The sequence below is a fragment of the Bidens hawaiensis genome, unplaced genomic scaffold (genome assembly GCF_021521415.1).
Source record: "Bidens hawaiensis isolate Kalapana, Puna unplaced genomic scaffold, B.hawaiensis_p1.1 tig00032027_1, whole genome shotgun sequence".
Lineage (NCBI taxonomy): Eukaryota > Viridiplantae > Streptophyta > Magnoliopsida > Asterales > Asteraceae > Bidens > Bidens hawaiensis.
In genome coordinates this window covers 37,720-57,108 of record NW_027495413.1, presented here as the reverse complement: position 1 = coordinate 57,108, position 19,389 = coordinate 37,720, and the positions used below count along the sequence as shown (strand labels likewise).

The 19,389-nt window shown below is 38.1% G+C and overlaps 2 long non-coding RNA genes across 2 annotated transcripts; both read right to left on the bottom strand.

Moving 5' to 3' along the window:
* Window positions 1–13,738: 13,738 nt before the first annotated feature.
* Window positions 13,739–16,286, bottom strand: LOC143582831 (uncharacterized). Its single transcript, XR_013144049.1, has 3 exons — window positions 15,494–16,286; window positions 14,904–14,969; window positions 13,739–13,985 (listed from the first exon to the last, which is right to left on the bottom strand). It is a non-coding gene; the product is annotated as an uncharacterized LOC143582831 (long non-coding RNA).
* A 768-nt stretch (window positions 16,287–17,054) lies between these two features.
* On the bottom strand, window positions 17,055–18,974 carry LOC143582829 (uncharacterized). The gene is made up of 3 exons (XR_013144048.1): window positions 18,830–18,974; window positions 18,240–18,305; window positions 17,055–17,302 (listed from the first exon to the last, which is right to left on the bottom strand). It is a non-coding gene; the product is annotated as an uncharacterized LOC143582829 (long non-coding RNA).
* Window positions 18,975–19,389: the final 415 nt, after the last annotated feature.

Here is a 19,389-nt window from a genome sequence, read left to right as displayed (position 1 = left end):
GAAGGTCTTAAATAGACCTAAGTTACCAAAAGTATTGAACTCTTAATGATCTTTAAAGGAATAGCTTTAGGATCCGGGATCCTTAGTTTCTTGATCTTCAGAAAGAACTTAGAAAATCTGCTGCAAATAATTCGTAATATTAACAGGGATCAAACCCATTAAGCTGGGGACAAGACCGAATAATATACTGGGGACATGCCCGTGCAACTGGGGACAAGCCCGTGTAATGTGGGGACAAGACCGTGTAATCTGGGGACAAGCCCAAAACTGGGGACAAGCCCAAATACGGATGTTGACTAGGGACTCGCCCAAACCGGGATTTAGCCCAAACGTGAGATAACGTGAAAACGTTATAAACCGGTGGTATGGTACGTCTACCATAATTCGTAGGATCCTCCATATAGCCGGAGACAACGAAATTGTCAGCCACTAAGCGTGTACTGGTCCTGCCGCCCCGAACTATACGTCGGATAGCGTGCGCTACAGGCGATCGTGAGAAAGGTGAAAACCTTTAAACCGTAGGGGATATGACCATCGGGGGTCATATCCAAACGTGGGCTAGGCCATGGGAAACAAGATAATAACTCAAATGTAAAGGAGAGGTGGCCAACCTCTTGAGCATCAAATGAATCACTATAATCCTGCATGATTATTCAAAACTTGGAAAAAGATAAATTGTTAAGAATACATTATCCTTAAATTAACAGTAATAATTCAAAAAGAATAACTAATCAGAAAGATGTTACCGATTTAAGGATCCTAGAGTTTTTTTTTTTTTGGATAATATATCCTCTCAAGATAGTGGATCCTGATTAGAAAAAAATATTTCATGAGGTGGATGGCATTCCATGCTCTTGGTAACCTGTTGCCTTCCATTGTGAGCAAATGATATGCCCCCTTTCCTGCCCCCGACTCAATCTGATAAGGTCCTTCCCATTTGGGTGCTAGCTTCCCATCTGCCGGATTTGTTGTGTTTGGAAAGCTTTCCTCAATACTAGATCTCTTTCTTGAAATCTTCTGATTCTAATAATTTTGTTGTATGCCCCAGCTACCCTTTGTTGATAAGTTGCCATTCTGATCTTTGCTAGATCTCTGAGTTCTTCTATAGTATCCAAGTCTTCAAGGAGGATATCTTCATTGGCTTCAGGATCACGGATGCTCGTTCTCGCAGTAGGAACCACCATTTTTGTAGGGATCATAGCTTCTGATCCAAACACCAAAGAGAAGGGTGTTTGGCCTGTTGCATTTTTGGATGTAGTCCTGTCAGCCCGAAGAACATAAGAAAGTTCTTCAGCCCATTTTCCCTTCTTGGATCCCAGCTTCTTCTTCAGGTTGTTGATGATGATCTTGTTGCTAGACTAAGCTTGACCATTGGCTTGAGGATGAACTGGAGTGGAAGTAATCATTTTGATGCCCCAACTGTAACAAAAGTTAGTGGTTCTATTCCCGATAAACTGGGAACCATTGTCACAAACAATTTCAGCGGGAATACCAAATCTAGTTATAATATTTCGTTTAATAAAAGATATTACTTCCCTTTCTCGGACTTGTACAAATGCTTCTGCCTCAATCCATTTTGAGAAGTAGTCAGTCATAACAAGCATAAAGACCTTTCCACCGGGTGCTTTTGGTAGCTTGCCTACAATATCCATACCCCATTTCATGAAAGGACACAAGGAGGATATAGGATATAGAGGCTCCGATGGCTGATGAAGGATGTTCGCGTGTCTTTGACAAGCATCACATTTCCTTGAATACTCCACTGCATCCTTCTTCATTGTTGGTCAGAAGTATCCAGTTCTGAGTATCCTGGAAAATAACGCTCTTTCACCTGTGTGATTGCCGCAATCATCTTCGTGAAAATCCTTGAATACTTCTTGGATCTCAGGATCCTCGATGCACCTCAGATATGACCTGCAAGAGATTTTCTATATACCATATCATCTAACAAAATATATTGGGATACCTTGAGTTTGATGGACTTGGGATTTTCGGTGACTGGAATTTCTCCAGTTTGAATGTAATTCTTGATAGGATGGATCCATGATCCTTTGTTATCTGAGGATAAAGGATCCCAGAGTACGATTTCTTGATCATTCGTTATCACTCCAACTTCCTGTTCTCCTAATGCTGACGAGAGAATGTGGATTATTGGGATTTTCAAATCCTCAGGAATCTTCAAAGATGAGGCTAAGTTTGCCAAGGCGTCTGCCCCAGCGTTTTCTTCCCTCGGTACCTGTCTAATACTAAATATTTCGAAGGATTTTGATAACTCCTTCACAACATCTAAATATGTCATTAGTTTCTCACCTTTAACAGCATACGAGCCATTAAAGTGGTTAGTTATCAATAAAGAATCTACGTAAACTTGAAGATACCTGATCCTCATGCTTTTGTCTAATTGCAAACCTGCGATTAAAGCCTCGTACTCTGCTTCATTTTTTGTTGCTTGGAATTCACAGGCTATGGACTGGGGTAATATGTCCCCCTGTGGCGATTTCAGTAGGATCCCCAATCCTATACCTCTTACATTGGAAGCGCCATCGGTGAATAGTATCCAAGGATCCTTGGTCTTTTCCAGTTGTTGAACCTCCAAGTCAGCTTCTTTTTATAGATCACTAGTGTAATCAGCCACAAAGTCCGCTAGTGCTTGAGACTTGATTGTTTTTCTTGGCTCGTATTGGATATCATACGCACTTAATTTTATAGCCCACTTGGCCATTCTACCTGATAACTCTGGTTTTTTAAGAACATTCTTTACAGGATAGTTAGTTCTCAAAATAATAGGATGGGTTTCAAAAAAATGTCTCAATTTAGTAGAAGCCATAATAAGTGCAAGGATTAACTTTTCTAAATGAGAATACCTGGCTTCCGCATCTAGAAGACTTTTACTTACATAGTAAACGGGATGCTACTCACCTTCATGATCCTTTACCAAGACGGCACTTACTGCGTTTCCTGAGACATTTAAGTATAGATACAAGGATTCTCCATCCACAGGCTTCATTAGAGCTAGGGCTGAGGATAAGTAATATTTTAAGGCTGTAAGCGCAGCTTCATGCTTCTCTGTCCATTCAAACTTCTTATTCTTCCTAAGGATGTCATAGAAGTCTTTGCACTTCTCGGAGGATCTCGAGATGAACCTATTAAGAGCGGGTATCCTTCCCGTAAGCCTTTTGACATATTTGGCGTTTGCAGGAGACTTCAAATTAAGGATGGCTTCGATTTGTTCGGGGCTTGCTTCAATTCCTCGTTTAGTTACCATATATCTCAGAAATTTTCCAGCCTTAACACCAAAATGGCCTTTGGACGAATTCAATTTCATGTTATAATGGTCAAGGATATTGAATGATTCCTCGAGATCTCTAAGGTGATCCTCAGCTTTCTTTGACTTCACCACCATATCATCTACGTAGACCTCCATAGTCTTAAATAACTGATCCTTAAACATCATGTTGACCAATCTTGGGTATGTTGCCCCTGCATTTCTTAGTCCAAACGGCATAGCAGCATAACAGTATATGCCGGTAGGAGTCATGAATGTTGTATCCTCTTGATCAGATGGTTCCATCTGAACTTGTTGAAATCCAGAGGAAGCATCGATAAAAGTAAGCATTTCATGTCCTAACGTTGCATCCACCATGGAATCTATATGTGGTAATGGGAAATGATCCTTGGGGCATGCCTTGTTTTAATCGGTAAAATCGACACACACCCTCCACTTTCCATTCTTTTTTGAAACAACGACCACATTAGCTAGCCATCGAGGATACTGAACATCTCTGATCATACCGGCCTTAAGAAGTTTTTCAACTTCTTCTTGTATGATCTTGTTCCTCTCAGGAGCGAATTTCCTTCGCTTCTGATGGACGGGTTTAACAGATAAATCAAGGACGAGTTTATGAGTGATTACCTCTTTTGAAATACCTGTCATGTCAGAGTGCTTGAAGGCAAAGATAGATCTTCTTCGCCCTAAGAAGGATATTATATCCTCCTCAATCTTACTGGGGATACTGGATCCTAGGAACACCTTTATTTCTGGATCCTCAGGGTCCAATGATACTTCTTTAAGGTCTTTCTCCCGAGATTCCAGCACGTCCCTATGATGTTGCTGTAGTTTCTATGCTATAGTTTGCTTGGCTGTTGGCTTCATTGATGAAGAATAATAACTCTTGGCCTCCGCTTGGTCACCAACTATCTTTACAACTCCCCAAGCAGTAGGTAACTTGATGCATTGGTGATAAGTTGAAGCTACTGCCTTCATCCCATGGAGCCAGGGCCTACCTAAAATAACATTGCAACAGGAAAGGTTATCTATAATACAAAATTTTTGGTATGAATTAAACCCTTAGATGTAAATTGGGAGGCTGATGTCCCCCAATGTCTTCTTGGTTTCACCACTGAAACCGACTAGCACCGATGTTCTAGGAATGATTTCTGAATCCGGGATGTTCATCTTCTTGAGAATATCATGTTGGATAATGTTGACCGAGTTGCCACGTTCACTAGGATCCTGCGTACATAATGGTTAGAGATAAATAAAGTAATAATCAAACCGTCATGATGAGGATCCTGAATGTCCAGCTTGTCTTCCTCATTGAAGAAGATTCTCTTGTCTGTTGTTAGTGTGGTTGACACTATTGGACGATCCTCGTTATCCATCTTGATCTCTTTGGCAAGTCTTTTTGCTGCAGAAAAAGAAGTTCCACATATATCTGAACCTCCAGAGATGAAATTGACTGCTCGCACATACAGCTTGTCTTGATGAGGATCCTGGATCCTCAAATTGAAAAAGATTCTCTGATCAGTCACTCTAGTAGTAGGGATGAGTGGTCTTGTTTCATCGTCCAACTCGAATTCTTCTACGGTACTTTCCTCTATAGCACAAGAATCTTGAAATAATTCGTAGTCTCTGAAGACAAAGTTGATCACATGAGCATCTGGCGGTGGTGGTGTTGCTTTCTGTGGTAGATCTTCAGGATCCTGGATCTTGGATTTCTTCCTTCCCAAGAGTTCTTTAAAGTGACCCTTGCTCAGGAGGTATCCAATTTTCCTCCTTAAGCCGATGCACTCGTCTGTCGTGTGGCCAAAGTCTTCGTGGAAGGCGCACCAATTAGACTTGTCCTTGAATCCGACAATCTTCTCATTCTTTCGGGGCCACCTTGCTTTTTCTCCCAGATCTATCATGGCACAGATCAAGCCATGAGTGTCCACAGAAAAACAATAGTCGGAGATACAAGGATAGTCTTCATCGTCGTCTCCTTCTTCAACTGCCCGTACGTTCTGATTGTTGAATTTGTTGTACGAATTTGAATTGTTGTTCCTATTCCAGGATCCTTTATTCTTTTCGGGAGTTTCTTGTTGTTGGAATTACGTATGCCCGAGACACATACTTATACTAATGTGGCTAACTGTGTTTGATCCAAGTCGGGTCATACCCAATAACAAGCTAGACGACACCAAATGTATTCTTTTAGTGATTTGATCATTTAAACGAATACCGAACACTACTTGTTTAGAAAATTGGTTTTCTAAACAAACAAACTTGAGGATTTAAATAAATTATGTGGATAATTTGTTTATATAAATTAATTATTTAATTGGTTAAATAATTATATAAATGTATGTGCATTTTATGAAATGAGTTTTATAAAATAAATTGGAGATGTTTTAATGGTTAAAACAAAAGCAAAAAAAAATAATAATAATAATATCAAAAAAACGGCCACCCCATGTGGGTGGAAGTTTTTGTCCTTTTATGCCTTGTCTCCATGTGATGGGAACTTTATACATCCCCAATAAGATTACATGCATTTTGGGGTCTTGAGTGTGTACATTATTATTCAAATTTTGAATCAAGAAACTCCTCTAACTCTCTCTCAAGTTCACGGCCAAACCAAGGAGTTTTGGGAGAGCTTGTGAGCTTGTTTAAGTGTTCATAAATCCTAGCAATCAAGTTGGTGTTGTCACAAATAGCTTGGGGTATCACTATCTTGAGGTCTTCTTCTTTGGAGGCTTGCCATTCATCCACCATCATCTTCAATATCTTACTTATTCTTCTAAAGGTAGAAGAAGGTACATTTACATTTTGTGAGCATATTGTTCTTGTAATTTTGATCCTTGTTCATTGGGTTTTGATTTTAACATAATGGTATGTTCATAACAAGTTTTAAAATCTAAGCTTCCGTTGCGTTTTCTAGTTAAATATGGTTAACTTGAACTTTGATAATCTTGTACAAAATTCAACAATGGCATCAAGAGCCGGTTACAAGGACTTATGCTTCTTACATGTTCATAGATTTCGGGTTTTTCATGGGTGAAAAAGGGGTCCGAAATTTGGGTGGATTTTACCCCTCATGGATTTGTAAGATCTTGACATGCATGAAAGATCTTAGGAAACCATTAATAACATTTGGATGTTGAAAATAAAAAAAAAATAATAATTTGGGCCGTAGCCTCTTGGGGGGGGGGGGCCGATTTTATTTGGTGGTTTTGGGCATTGGTTGCTTAGGTTGCATGCTTAGAACATTTGGTATGTTTGGATGTGTCATAACCGAAACCTAGACCTTGGATGTGTTGTTTGTGTATGTTGATTATGTTTATTATTCAATATGGTTGTAATAATTCATAATCTTAGGCTTGTGTAATTTATTTATTCATAAATTGGTTTGTAATAAATAGATTAATTGCATTTTCCTTTTTTAGAAAAATATGTATTAGGATACATTTTGTAAAAAAAAAATTGAAGATGCAAGTTTTGGTGGATTTGGGCCTTGGGCCGAAAATTTTGGGCTTATTGGGCCTCACCGGCCCATCATGGGATTCAAGCCCATTAGGCCCATAAATTTCACTCTTGGGCCCAAGAAGACTTTTGGAAGTTTGGAGCCCATTAACAAGCCCAACAAGAACACAACAACTTGGAGAGGATACTTGAAGCTTTTGGATGCAAGATCAAGTGGGAGTCAACATTCCATCCTTGTGTCATGTTTTGTCCCTTAGGTGTGACCTATGACCTATACTTGTTTCGGCTAACAAGTATGGTCAAACTTAGCGGTTCTCGGTTATGACTATATTTTGCATGTGTTTGCTTGGTTGTTTGTTTTACTTATTGTAATGTGTGGTTGATAGATATTAGGATATCCAAACCGTCACATAGGAACGACAACAAGCATAAAACGGGTTCTAATATATATTTGGTAATATCGCGTCAATTAGTTTAATTAAATGGGTTTATTAAAACTAAGCGATCACTCACATATAATAAAATTGGTTTTATTATAACTTGAACCTTGAAAATTGGTTTTCAAAATCGCCATATTACTAAATGCATGTTAGGATATGGCATTATGTTTTTCAAACTAGAATATTGGAAAACTTAAAAATCCCTTTTTCATAATTACCAAGGAAACAAGTCTAACACCATCCTTTTGTATGACACTTAACGTATTAGGGAACTTTAAATGGGATAAAGGTCACCTAACCATTTTGAGCAAACTAATATACTTAGGGTAATATTAACATATTTGTGGGATAAAGGTCACCTAACCACTTGTATGTTAATCTTACATGTTTATACAAGTAGGACGACTTGAATTGGAAACCATGTGATAAAGGTCACCTAAGCATGGGGATCCAATGGTGTTGATGGGATAAACATGCCAACACGAAATAAGGATTTCGAATGGTCCCATACCTCTAGAAGTTGCAAAGGGTTGCAATTGTCAAGATTGACTACCTTGTTAAATCAAATAACGGGATAAAGGTCACCTAACCGAAATTTGATTTATCGTTGGATTCTAGAATTTAATTATTATTTTAAAATTTGGAATAAAAGGGTATTAATAATTAAATTATTTGTAATACTAAAATAAAACTTTGTTAAATTTTGTAGATGGCCGCTAACAATGCAAACACCTCTACCCATAACACCCGTAACCTATCCTTAAGAACCATCCTTGAAAAGGATCGTCTAAACCATAATAACTTTATGGATTGGTATCGCAACTTGAGAATAGTTCTCAAGCAAGAAGAGATATCATATGTCTTAGACGATCCCATTCCCGACGAGCCTAACGTGGAAGATGAGGAGGCTTATAACGATTGGGTCAAGTACACCAAAGATTCGGTGCAAGCCTCTTGCCTCATGTTAGGGACTATGATTCCCGAAATCCAAAAGGATTTCGAGCATCATGGGGCATACGACATGATAACTCAATTGAAGGAAATGTTCCTTCAACAAGCTAGAGCGGAACGTTTCGAAACGGTTCGAGCGTTTCATGCATGTCGTATGGAGGAAACCCAAAGCGTCTCATCTTATGTCCTAAAAATGAAAAGCTACATTGAAAAGCTTCGTAGGTTGAATTGTCCCGTATCTAATGAGTTGGCTACGGATTTGATCCTCAACTCTTTGACCAAAAGGTTTGAAACCTTTGTCATGAATTATAACATGAATGGATGGGACAAAAGCATTGGTGAGCTTCACGCAATGCTAAGAACGGCCGAAGCGGGAATGGGTAAAAGGGTTTTACCCGTTCTAACAATCAATGAAGGAAAAAGGGGACATAACTCCAACCCCAAAGCAAGTGTTGCTAAGGGCAAGGGCCACGTCCAAGGAAAGGGAAAGAGGAAAGCCATCACGCCCACCAAACCGAAGGAAAAGAAGCAAAAGGTTGCGGCGCAAGATCCATGCTTTGAGTGTGGAGAGATAGGTCATTGGAAAAGGAATTGTCCGACCTATCTCAATGCGTCAAAAGATAAGAGGGATGCGGGGCATACCTCAGGTATTATCTTTACTATACATATTGAACTAAATGTTATTTCTTCAAATACATGGGTACTTGATACCGGATGTGGAACTCACATTTGCAATTTGTTGCAGGGGTTCAAAAGAAGTAAACAACTCAACAAAGGGGACATTAGTCTCTTTATGGGCAATGGAGCAAGAGTTGAAGTCCAAGCCCAAGGAGACTACTTGTTAAAGCTTCCAAGTGGTTTGGAAGTAATTTTGAAGAATGTTTTGTATGCTCCTAAGTTAAGGAGAAACATTATTTCCGTGTCCCTTTTAAAACAATGTGGCTTTGATCTTAAATTTATAAATTGTGATATTCATGTTTTGATGAATGGCATGTTTTATTTTAAAGCTATACCCATGAATGGTATATATGAAATAGATCAAAGTGGTATGTCACATAGTAGTTCAATGTACAATGTCAACACCAAGAAACTCAAGAAGGACTTGGGTGATTCCTATCTTTGGCATTGTCGCCTTGGACATATAAGTAAGAATCGCATGCAAACTCTTCGCAAGAGTGGTATTCTAGAAACAAATGAGCATGATTCATTTGATGTATGTGAATCTTGTTTACAAGGCAAAATGACAAAGCAACCCTTTAATAAAACTTTTGAAAGGTCAAAAGAATTATTGGGTATCATACATTCGGATGTATGTGGTCCTTTTAGACCAATGACTAGGAATGGTGAAAGATACTTCATTACCTTTATTGACGATTATAGTCGATATGGTTATGTGTACTTAATGAAACACAAAGATGAAGCTTTTGAAATGTTCAAAGACTTCAAAACTGAAGTAGAAAGACAACTCAAGACCACAATCAAAGTACTTCGTAGTGATAGAGGAGGTGAATACCTAAGTGGTGTTTTTCAAGATCATCTTAAGAGTTGTGGAATTATTTCACAACTTACTCCACCTGGAACACCACAACATAATGGTGTGTCTGAAAGGAGAAATCGTACCCTATTAGATATGGTTCGATCGATGATGGCTAGAAGCACTTTACCTCTATCATTTTGGGGCTATGCTTTACTTTCCGCTGTTCGCATATTGAATATGGCTCCAACCAAGAAAGTGGAGAAGACACCTTTTGAAGTATGGCATGGAAAGGCTCCATCGCTATCATTCTTAAGAGTTTGGGGTTGTGAAGCTTATGTAAAGCAATACACCCCAAACAAATTAGAAGTCCGATCCACTAAGTGTATCTTTATTGGTTACCCTAAAGATGATATAGGATATTACTTTTACGATCCTAGTGAGCAAAATGTTATTATTGCTCGAAAGGGTAAGTTCTTGGAAACTAAGTTCCTTGAGGAAGGAACTAATAGTAGAACAGTGAAATTTGATGAGGATCAAGAATCACAAGATGATACACAATTGGTTGATACTAGCACTCAACAAGAGGTTGTTGAAAGTGATCAAGTGGTTGATCAAAACACACAAAACGTTCGCAGATCTGGTAGAGTTAGCAATCCACCCGAAAGATATGGATTTTTTGTAGAAGGTTGCTACGTGGTAGATTCGGATGAACCAACCACATACCGTGATGCAATGTCCAAGAATGATTGTGACAAATGGCTTGAAGCCATGAACGTTGAGATGCAATCCATGTATGACAACCAAGTTTGGGAATTGGTTGAACCACCACTTAACACCAAAACTGTTGGAAGTAAGTGGCTTTTCAAAAGAAAAACTGATATGCATGGAAACTTGGATACTTATAAAGCAAGACTTGTAGCTAAAGGTTTCACTCAAACTCAAGGGGTTGATTATGATGAAACTTTTTCGCCTGTGGCAATGCTAAAGTCTATTAGGATATTATTTGCCATAGCTGCTCATTATGATTATGAAATTTGGCAAATGGATGTCAAGACCGCTTTCCTAAATGGATATCTTGAGGAAGATGTCTATATGGTTCAGCCTGAAGGTTTTGTCGATCCAAAACATCCTAATAAAGTATGCAAGTTAAAGAAATCAATCTATGGATTGAAACAAGCATCTAGAACTTGGAATCATCGTTTTGATGAAGAAATCAAAAATTTTGGATTCATCAAGAACGCTGATGAGGCTTGTGTGTATAAAAAGGCTAGTGGGAGTATAATTACCTTCTTAGTATTGTATGTCGATGACATTCTACTATTTGGAAATGACATTCCAACCATGGAAAGCGTTAAGGCTTGGCTTGGAAGTAGATTTTCCATCAAGGATCTTGGTGAAGCTGCCTATATTTTGGGATTAAAGATCTATAGGGATAGGTCAAGGCGCTTGATAGGTTTGAACCAAAGTACATACATTGATAAGATCTTGAAAAGGTTCAAGATGGAAAACTCCAAGAAAGGTTTTGTACCTATTCAAAGAGGGACCATATTGAGTTCAGATCAATGTCCAAGCTCAAAGGGTGAGCAAGAGATGATGAAACAAATCCCATATGCTTCTGCTATAGGATCCATCATGTATGCGATGATATGTACTAGACCGGATGTGTCATGCGCTTTGAGCATGACAAGCAGATACCAACAGAATCCAGGAAACAGTCATTGGATGGCTGTTAAGAGCATATTGAAATACCTTAGGAGAACTAAGGATATGTTTCTGATATATGGATCTGGTGAGGAGGAACTCGCTATAAAAGGTTACACGGATGCGAGCTTCCAAACTGATCGAGATGATTCTCGATCACAGTCTGGGTATGTGTTCACACTTAATGGAGGAGCTGTCTCTTGGAAGAGCTCAAAACAGGAAGTGGTAGCATTGTCCACTACAGAATCAGAATACATCGCCGCTTCATTGGCAGCTCAGGAAGCTGCATGGTTGAAGAAATTCATTACTGATCTAGGGGTGGTCTCTTCCATTCAAGACCCCCTAGAAATCTTTTGTGACAACGAGGGTGCGATTGCACAAATCAAGGAACCTCGTTCGCACCAAAAGACTAGACACATAGAGCGGAGATTCAACTACATAAGGGATGAAGTTGAAAAGGGAAAGATATGTATTCGCAAAGTTGGAACTGATCAAAATCTTGCGGATCCATTCACGAAGCTCCTAGAAAGACCGAAACATGAGCGTCATACGAGTGGCTTAGGACTTCGATATTCTAGTAATTGGATTTGATCTATTTTGTATTAAAGTTTAAAAGACTTTTGTAATTTAACTCTTTTATATGATTATGGAATCTTGAGTTAAATTCTAAATTTTGCATGTTTAATCCATGAATAAGTTATCTTATTCTAAAAGTCCGTAGTCGATCACATTTGTGGGAACAAATATGAAGCAAGACTATTATGAACTAGGATTGGTAGATATTCATAAGGAATGAATATGGAGCATAGGATTGCTGCCAAAGTTCATAGATATTTGTGGGATACAAATATTGGACTGACCCGCTCTCAATATTACTACATGGAGTCGATTGACTTGATCATTAGTAACCTTGAGTAAAGGAGAATTTCATATTATCCTAAGACCTGAGATGTATATTGGGTCTTGATTTTCACCGAGTATTACACTTTGACTCTCCCCTTCGCTATTCGTAAAAGATGGTACATAAGGATGAGCTCGGGTGGGGTATAAAGTGATAGTGAGAGGCGTATACAGTCAAGACGGAATTTGTTCCTCTTATGTGTTGAGAGTTTAGATGTCTAAGGCCTGATAAAGTTGAATTGTAAAGAGAATGATCACCTATGTCTCTTAGATCCAACATGACATCTAGTAACAAAGGGATATAATGATAGATTCACCTAAATCATATCAAGTAAGGGACTTGAAGGGATGATGTTATTGAATGGCACTTCGTCAAACACATTAGGGGTGGTGAACTGTTGTTAGGCGGTATTCACCACTTGCATTAATTTTCTATGTATCTCGTGCAAGTGGGAGATTGTTGGAATTACGTATGCCCGAGACACATACTTATACTAATGTGGCTAACTGTGTTTGATCCAAGTCGGGTCATACCCAATAACAAGCTAGACGACACCAAATGTATTCTTTTAGTGATTTGATCATTTAAACGAATACCGAACACTACTTGTTTAGAAAATTGGTTTTCTAAACAAACAAACTTGAGGATTTAAATAAATTATGTGGATAATTTGTTTATATAAATTAATTATTTAATTGGTTAAATAATTATATAAATGTATGTGCATTTTATGAAATGAGTTTTATAAAATAAATTGGAGATGTTTTAATGGTTAAAACAAAAGCAAAAAAAAATAATAATAATAATATCAAAAAAACGGCCACCCCATGTGGGTGGAAGTTTTTGTCCTTTTATGCCTTGTCTCCATGTGATGGGAACTTTATACATCCCCAATAAGATTACATGCATTTTGGGGTCTTGAGTGTGTACATTATTATTCAAATTTTGAATCAAGAAACTCCTCTAACTCTCTCTCAAGTTCACGGCCAAACCAAGGAGTTTTGGGAGAGCTTGTGAGCTTGTTTAAGTGTTCATAAATCCTAGCAATCAAGTTGGTGTTGTCACAAATAGCTTGGGGTATCACTATCTTGAGGTCTTCTTCTTTGGAGGCTTGCCATTCATCCACCATCATCTTCAATATCTTACTTATTCTTCTAAAGGTAGAAGAAGGTACATTTACATTTTGTGAGCATATTGTTCTTGTAATTTTGATCCTTGTTCATTGGGTTTTGATTTTAACATAATGGTATGTTCATAACAAGTTTTAAAATCTAAGCTTCCGTTGCGTTTTCTAGTTAAATATGGTTAACTTGAACTTTGATAATCTTGTACAAAATTCAACACTTGTTTCGTTTGTCCCCCGAGACTATCCTGGATTCTTTTATCTTCTTCTAACCGGATGTATCTTAATGCCCTGTTTCTGACTTCGTCTAGTGTCCTGCACGAGTCATCACTAAATCATCATAAAAGGGGGGAGCTCTTTTGAATTCCCATCTTGAATGCTTCAACAGCATTAGTCATATCTGTAAGACACGTCTCAAATACAAATAAAAATAACGTTTTAAGCGAGGAAATTTAAACAAAAGATTAAGATTACGATATTATAAAAAAAACGTGAACTACTACAATGTAGAATTAATCCTTATCCAAAATACAGGCCCACTAGTTCATGTTCAAAATACTAAAACAACAACGGAAGCTAAGAAACTTTCGGGAAGTGTTCGGTTCTTGACATGGCTTGATCTTCATCCGGGGTCTAAAGTGCATAATTACCTATCATACAATTTCATTCAAACAATTAGAAATCAAAGCATTTGAACAAATATATGTATATATATTTTGTTAATTTATTTATTTATTTATTTTTCTTATTCTTCCTGACCCGGCCGTGTCAGAATTCAACACGCCCGGGTCACCAGGATGTGTTTTCTTTCAGAACCTTTACCCGGCCGTGTCAGAATTCAACCCGGCCGGGTCACCAGGATATGCTTTCTCTCAGAACCTCTACCCGGCCGTGTCAGTTTTCAACCCGGCCGGGTCACCTGGGCATACTATCCTTTCACCCAATTTGCATCCAAATCTATCCAAAACTCATCAAAACTCAATTTAATCACTAGAAAATTGTGTCAAACATATTTAAACCATAATCCATTAACCGGATTAAAATTTCTTAGGTTTCTACGCTCCCGTTACCCGGTTTGCATTTGCGTTTATTTAACCCGTTTTGACATTTAAGCATTATAACTTAAATCGTCTACAATCTTTTTATATGTTTCCATTACCCGGGTTTATTAATCTTGTGTTCCACGCTTCCGTTACCCGGTTTACGTTTACACTAATTTGACCCGATTTATGTTCAAGTACTTAAACTTGATTCATTCATAATCTTTTCAAGAACTATTCTTTTTCAACTATAACCCATAATCCGAGTTTATTATTTTATGACCCACGCTCCTGTTACCCCGGTTTGCATTTATATTATTTACAACCCATTATCCAGGTTCATCGTCCTTATTAACCACGCTTCCGTTACCCGGTTTGCGTGTACATCTCTTTGACCCGTTTGGTATGCTTTTGTGAATCCTATCACTTATGAGCAACCATTCTCACTTATAAACATTCTTACGACAAATCCTTTGAATTAACAAGATTAGATAATTGAAATAAATAACGAAGCATATAGCCACGTACCTTAAGCTTTTCCATTCAAGCGTGCATCCGCCCCGGCTTGACCTCCCGAAGCTTCCCCCGAGTTGCCTAAAGAGCACAACCCAATTATGATTAGAACCATTCCGGTTCGTATCTAAAGCAAGTAATTTGTCAAATTACATTACCATATGTTTAATTAACAACTCACATTCATTATTCATAGCTAATAACCCACTTAGGAATTTTGTCAAACACATTGTGGGCATAACATTTGGCTAGCCATAATAGTTCAATTTAGATGTTTCTAACCAAGTGATTTAGACCCAACTAGTAGGTATGTTCTCTATAATCACATTAGTGTTGGATTCTCAATCCATTAGATGGAAACTAATCCAGTTAAGCTACAATAATTTCATTGATTTATTGTTTCTCATAGAACCCATTTCCTCCTACACCAAGATGATACTATAACACTTGATTATTGCTAATTCATTTACAATTTCAGTTAGGATTAAGGCCATGGGTCTCTATAACACCCTTATTAGGCCATACTAACATCAATTACTCAAGAACTCAATCTCTCAAGTTCATGTGTACAAAATTAATCAACCAAAACAAAAATTTCAACATACCTTAGGCTAGATATGTATGGATGATTGATTATCTCTACACATGCATCGGTTCTTAGCCCGATTACCCTTTCAATTGTTGATTTTAGGATTTGAGAAGGTGTTGTCTTTCTTCTCTCTCTCTCTGGTCGTTCTATGCATACACACAAGTGTGTGTTTGTTTTAAAATTTTCTTTTTAGAACTCTAGGTTTCATCTTAACCACTTTGGCCCTTCTAGTTTAACATTTTACTTTTTAATATATAGAACCTATCCTTTTATTAGAATTTAATATTTTTGGGGTGTTACAAGTCCAGCCCCCTTAAAAAATTTTCGTCCCCGAAACACGTATACGTACGGAAAAGAGAAGGGTATAGTCTCTTCATTTCTTCTTCGGACTCCCAAGTGGTGTCCGATCCCTTCCGGTGCTCCCATCTCACTTTGACTTGATCAATTTCCTTGTTTCTTAGGCCTTTGACCTTTTGGTCAAGGATTGCGATAGGCCGTGCCACATAGTTGAGCTTTGTGTCAACTTCTATGACGTCGAGGGGGACATATGCCGTGTCATCGGCTAAACACTTTCGGATATGTGAAACATGAAATGTATTAGGAATCCCGCTTAATTCTTCTCGTAGTTCAAGACGGTAAGCCACTTTGCCAACTCGGCCAATAATATTGAATGGTCCAATGAACCGTGGGCTCAATTTCCCCCTTTTTCTAAAACGGATGATCCCCTTCCATGGAGATACCTTCAACATTACTTTATCCACTATTTGAAATTCAATGGGCCTTCGTATTTTATCCGCGTAGGACTTTTGTCAGTCTGTGCTGCTTTTAAATGGGCCCGGCCCGCGTCAATTTTTTCGTTTGTAGCTCTCACCACATCCTTGTGTGCTAGTTCTCGTGGTCTGACTTCACCGCCAACATACAGGGGTTCGGCATTTCCGACCGTAAAGCATTTCGTACGGTGGCATACCGATGCTTGAATGGTAACTATTATTGTACGAAAATTCGACTAGCGGTAAGTAAGTGTCCCAACTACCGCCAAAGTCTATTATGCATGCCCTAAGCATGTCCTCTAAGGTCGGAATCGTTCTTTCACTTTGTCCATCGGTTTGTGGGTGGTAAGGCGTACTAATCAACAACTTGGTACCCATTTGTTCTTGAAATTCTCGCCAAAAGTTCGAAGTGAACCGGGTGTCTCTATCGGATACGATTGACACCGGAACCTGTGGCGTGCCACAATCTCGTTCACATATACCTCTGACATCTTTTCGGATTTATAAGTTTAGCGTATAGGAATAAAATGAGCACTTTTAGTCAATCTATTCACGACTACCCAAATGGCATCAAATCCCTGGGCCGTCCTTGGTAATTTGGATAATAGGTCCATAGTAATATGTTCCCATTTCCAAACAGGTATATCCAATGGCTGGAGTTTTCCATAAGGTTTTTGATGCTCTGCTTTGACTTGTAAACAAGTTAAACACTTTCGACATACTTTGCCACATCTCGTTTCATCCCGGGCCACCAATAATTTTGTTTTAAGTCTCGGTACAATTTGGTAGCCCCCGGGTGAATACCACTTGTAAGACTCGTCTCAAATACAAATAAAAATAACGTTTTTAACGAGGAAATTTAAACAAAAGATTAAGATTACGATATTATAAAAAACGTGAACTACTACAATGTAGAATTAATCCTTATCCAAAATACAAGCCCACTAGTTCATGTTCAAAATACTAAAACAACAACGGAAGCTAAGAAACTTTCGGGAAGTGTTCGGTTCTTGACATGGCTTGATCATCATCCGGGGTCTAAAATGCATAATTACCTATCATACTATTTCATTCAAACGATTAGAAATCAAAGCATTTGAACAAATATATGTATATATATTTTGTTATTTTATTTATTTATTAACTTTTCTTTTTCTTCCTGACCCGGCCGTGTCAGAATTCAACCCGCCCGGGTCACCAGGATGTGTTTTCTTTCAGAACCTTTACCCGGCCGTGTCAGAATTTAACCCGGCCGGGTCACCAGGATATGCTTTCTCTCAGAACCTCTACCCGGACGTGTCAGTTTTCAACCCGGCCGGGACACCTGGGCATACTTTCCTTTCACCCAATTTGCATCCAAATCTATCCAAAACTCATCCAAACTCAATTTAATCACTAGAAAATCGTGTCAAACATATTTAAACCATAATACATTAACCGGATTCAAATTTCTTAGGTTTTTACGCTCCCGTTACCCGGTTTGCGTTTGCGTTTATTTAACCTGTTTTGACATTTAAGCATTATAACTTAAATCGTCCACAATCTTTTTATAGGTTTATTTCTCAACATTTACAACCCATTACCCGGGCTAATTAATCTTGTGATCCACGCTTCCGTTACCCGGTTTGCTTTTACACTAATTTGACCCGATTTATGTTCAAGTACTTAAACTTGATTCATTCATAATCTTTTCAAGAACTATTCTTTTTCAACTATAACCCATAATTCGGGGGTTTATTATTTTATAACCCACGCTCCTGTTAACCGGTTTGCGTTTATATTATTTACAACCCATTATCCGGGTTCATCGTCCTTATTAACCACGCTTCCTTACCCGGTTTGCGTGTACATCTCTTTGACCCGTTTGGTATGCTTTTGTGAATCCTATCACTTATGAGCAACCATTCTCACTTATAAATATTTTTACGACAAATCCTTTGAATTAACAAGATTAGATAATTGAAATAAATAACGAAGCATATAGCCACGTACCTTAAGCTTTTCCTTTCAAGCGTGCGTCCGCCCCAGCTTGACCTCCCGAAGCTTCCCCCGAGTTGCCTAAAGAGCACAACCCAATTATGATTAGAACCATTCCGGTTCGTATCTAAAGCAAGTAATTTGTCAAATTACATTACCATATGTTTAATTAACAACTCACATTCATTATTCATAACTAATAACCCACTTAGGAATTTTGTCAAACACCTTGTGGGCATAACATTTGGCTAGCCATAATAGTTCAATTTAGATGTTTCTAACCAAGTGATTTAGACCCAACTAGTAGGTATGTTCTCTATAATCACATTAGTGTTAGATTCTCAATCCATTAGATGGAAACTAATCCAATTAAGCTACAATAATTTCATTGATTTATTGTTTCTCATAGAACCCATTTCCTCCTACACCAAGATGATACTCTAACACTTGATTATTGCTAATTCATTTACAATTTTAGTTAGGATTAAGGCCATGGGTCTCTATAACACCCTTATTAGGCCATACTAACATCAATTACTCAAGAACTCAATCTCTCAAGTTCATGTGTACAAAATTAATCAACCAAAACGAAAATTTCAACATACCTCAGGCTAGATATGTACGGATGATTGATTAGCTCTACACATGCTCCGGTTCTTAGCCCGATTACCCTTTCAATTGTTGATTTTAGGATTTGAGAAGGTGTTGTCCTTCTTCTCTCTCTCTGGTCGTTCTATGCATACACACAAGTGTGTGTTTGTTTTAAAATTTTCTCTTTAAAACTCTATGTTTCATCTTAACCACTTTGGCCCTTCTAGTTTAACATTTTACTTTTTAATAGATAGAACCTATCCTTTTATTAGAATTTAATATTTTTGGGGTGTTACAATATTAAGGTTTGGGATTTCTGAGCTTACTTGCCAAACCTAGTAACGAAATCCCTAAGGGATTCATCACAAGGCTGGATAACACGATATAAATCACTGGTTAACCTCTCAAATTTCCGACTACAGGAAAATTGAGTGTTAAACAAATTAACTAAATGAGAGAAAGATGTAACCGAGAAAGGGGGGAGACTTAGCAGCCATTTTGGTGCAGCTCCCGTTAGTGTGGATCCAAATCCTTTGCAAAAGCAAGCCTCTTTGAGCCTTTCAGGAATAGGATT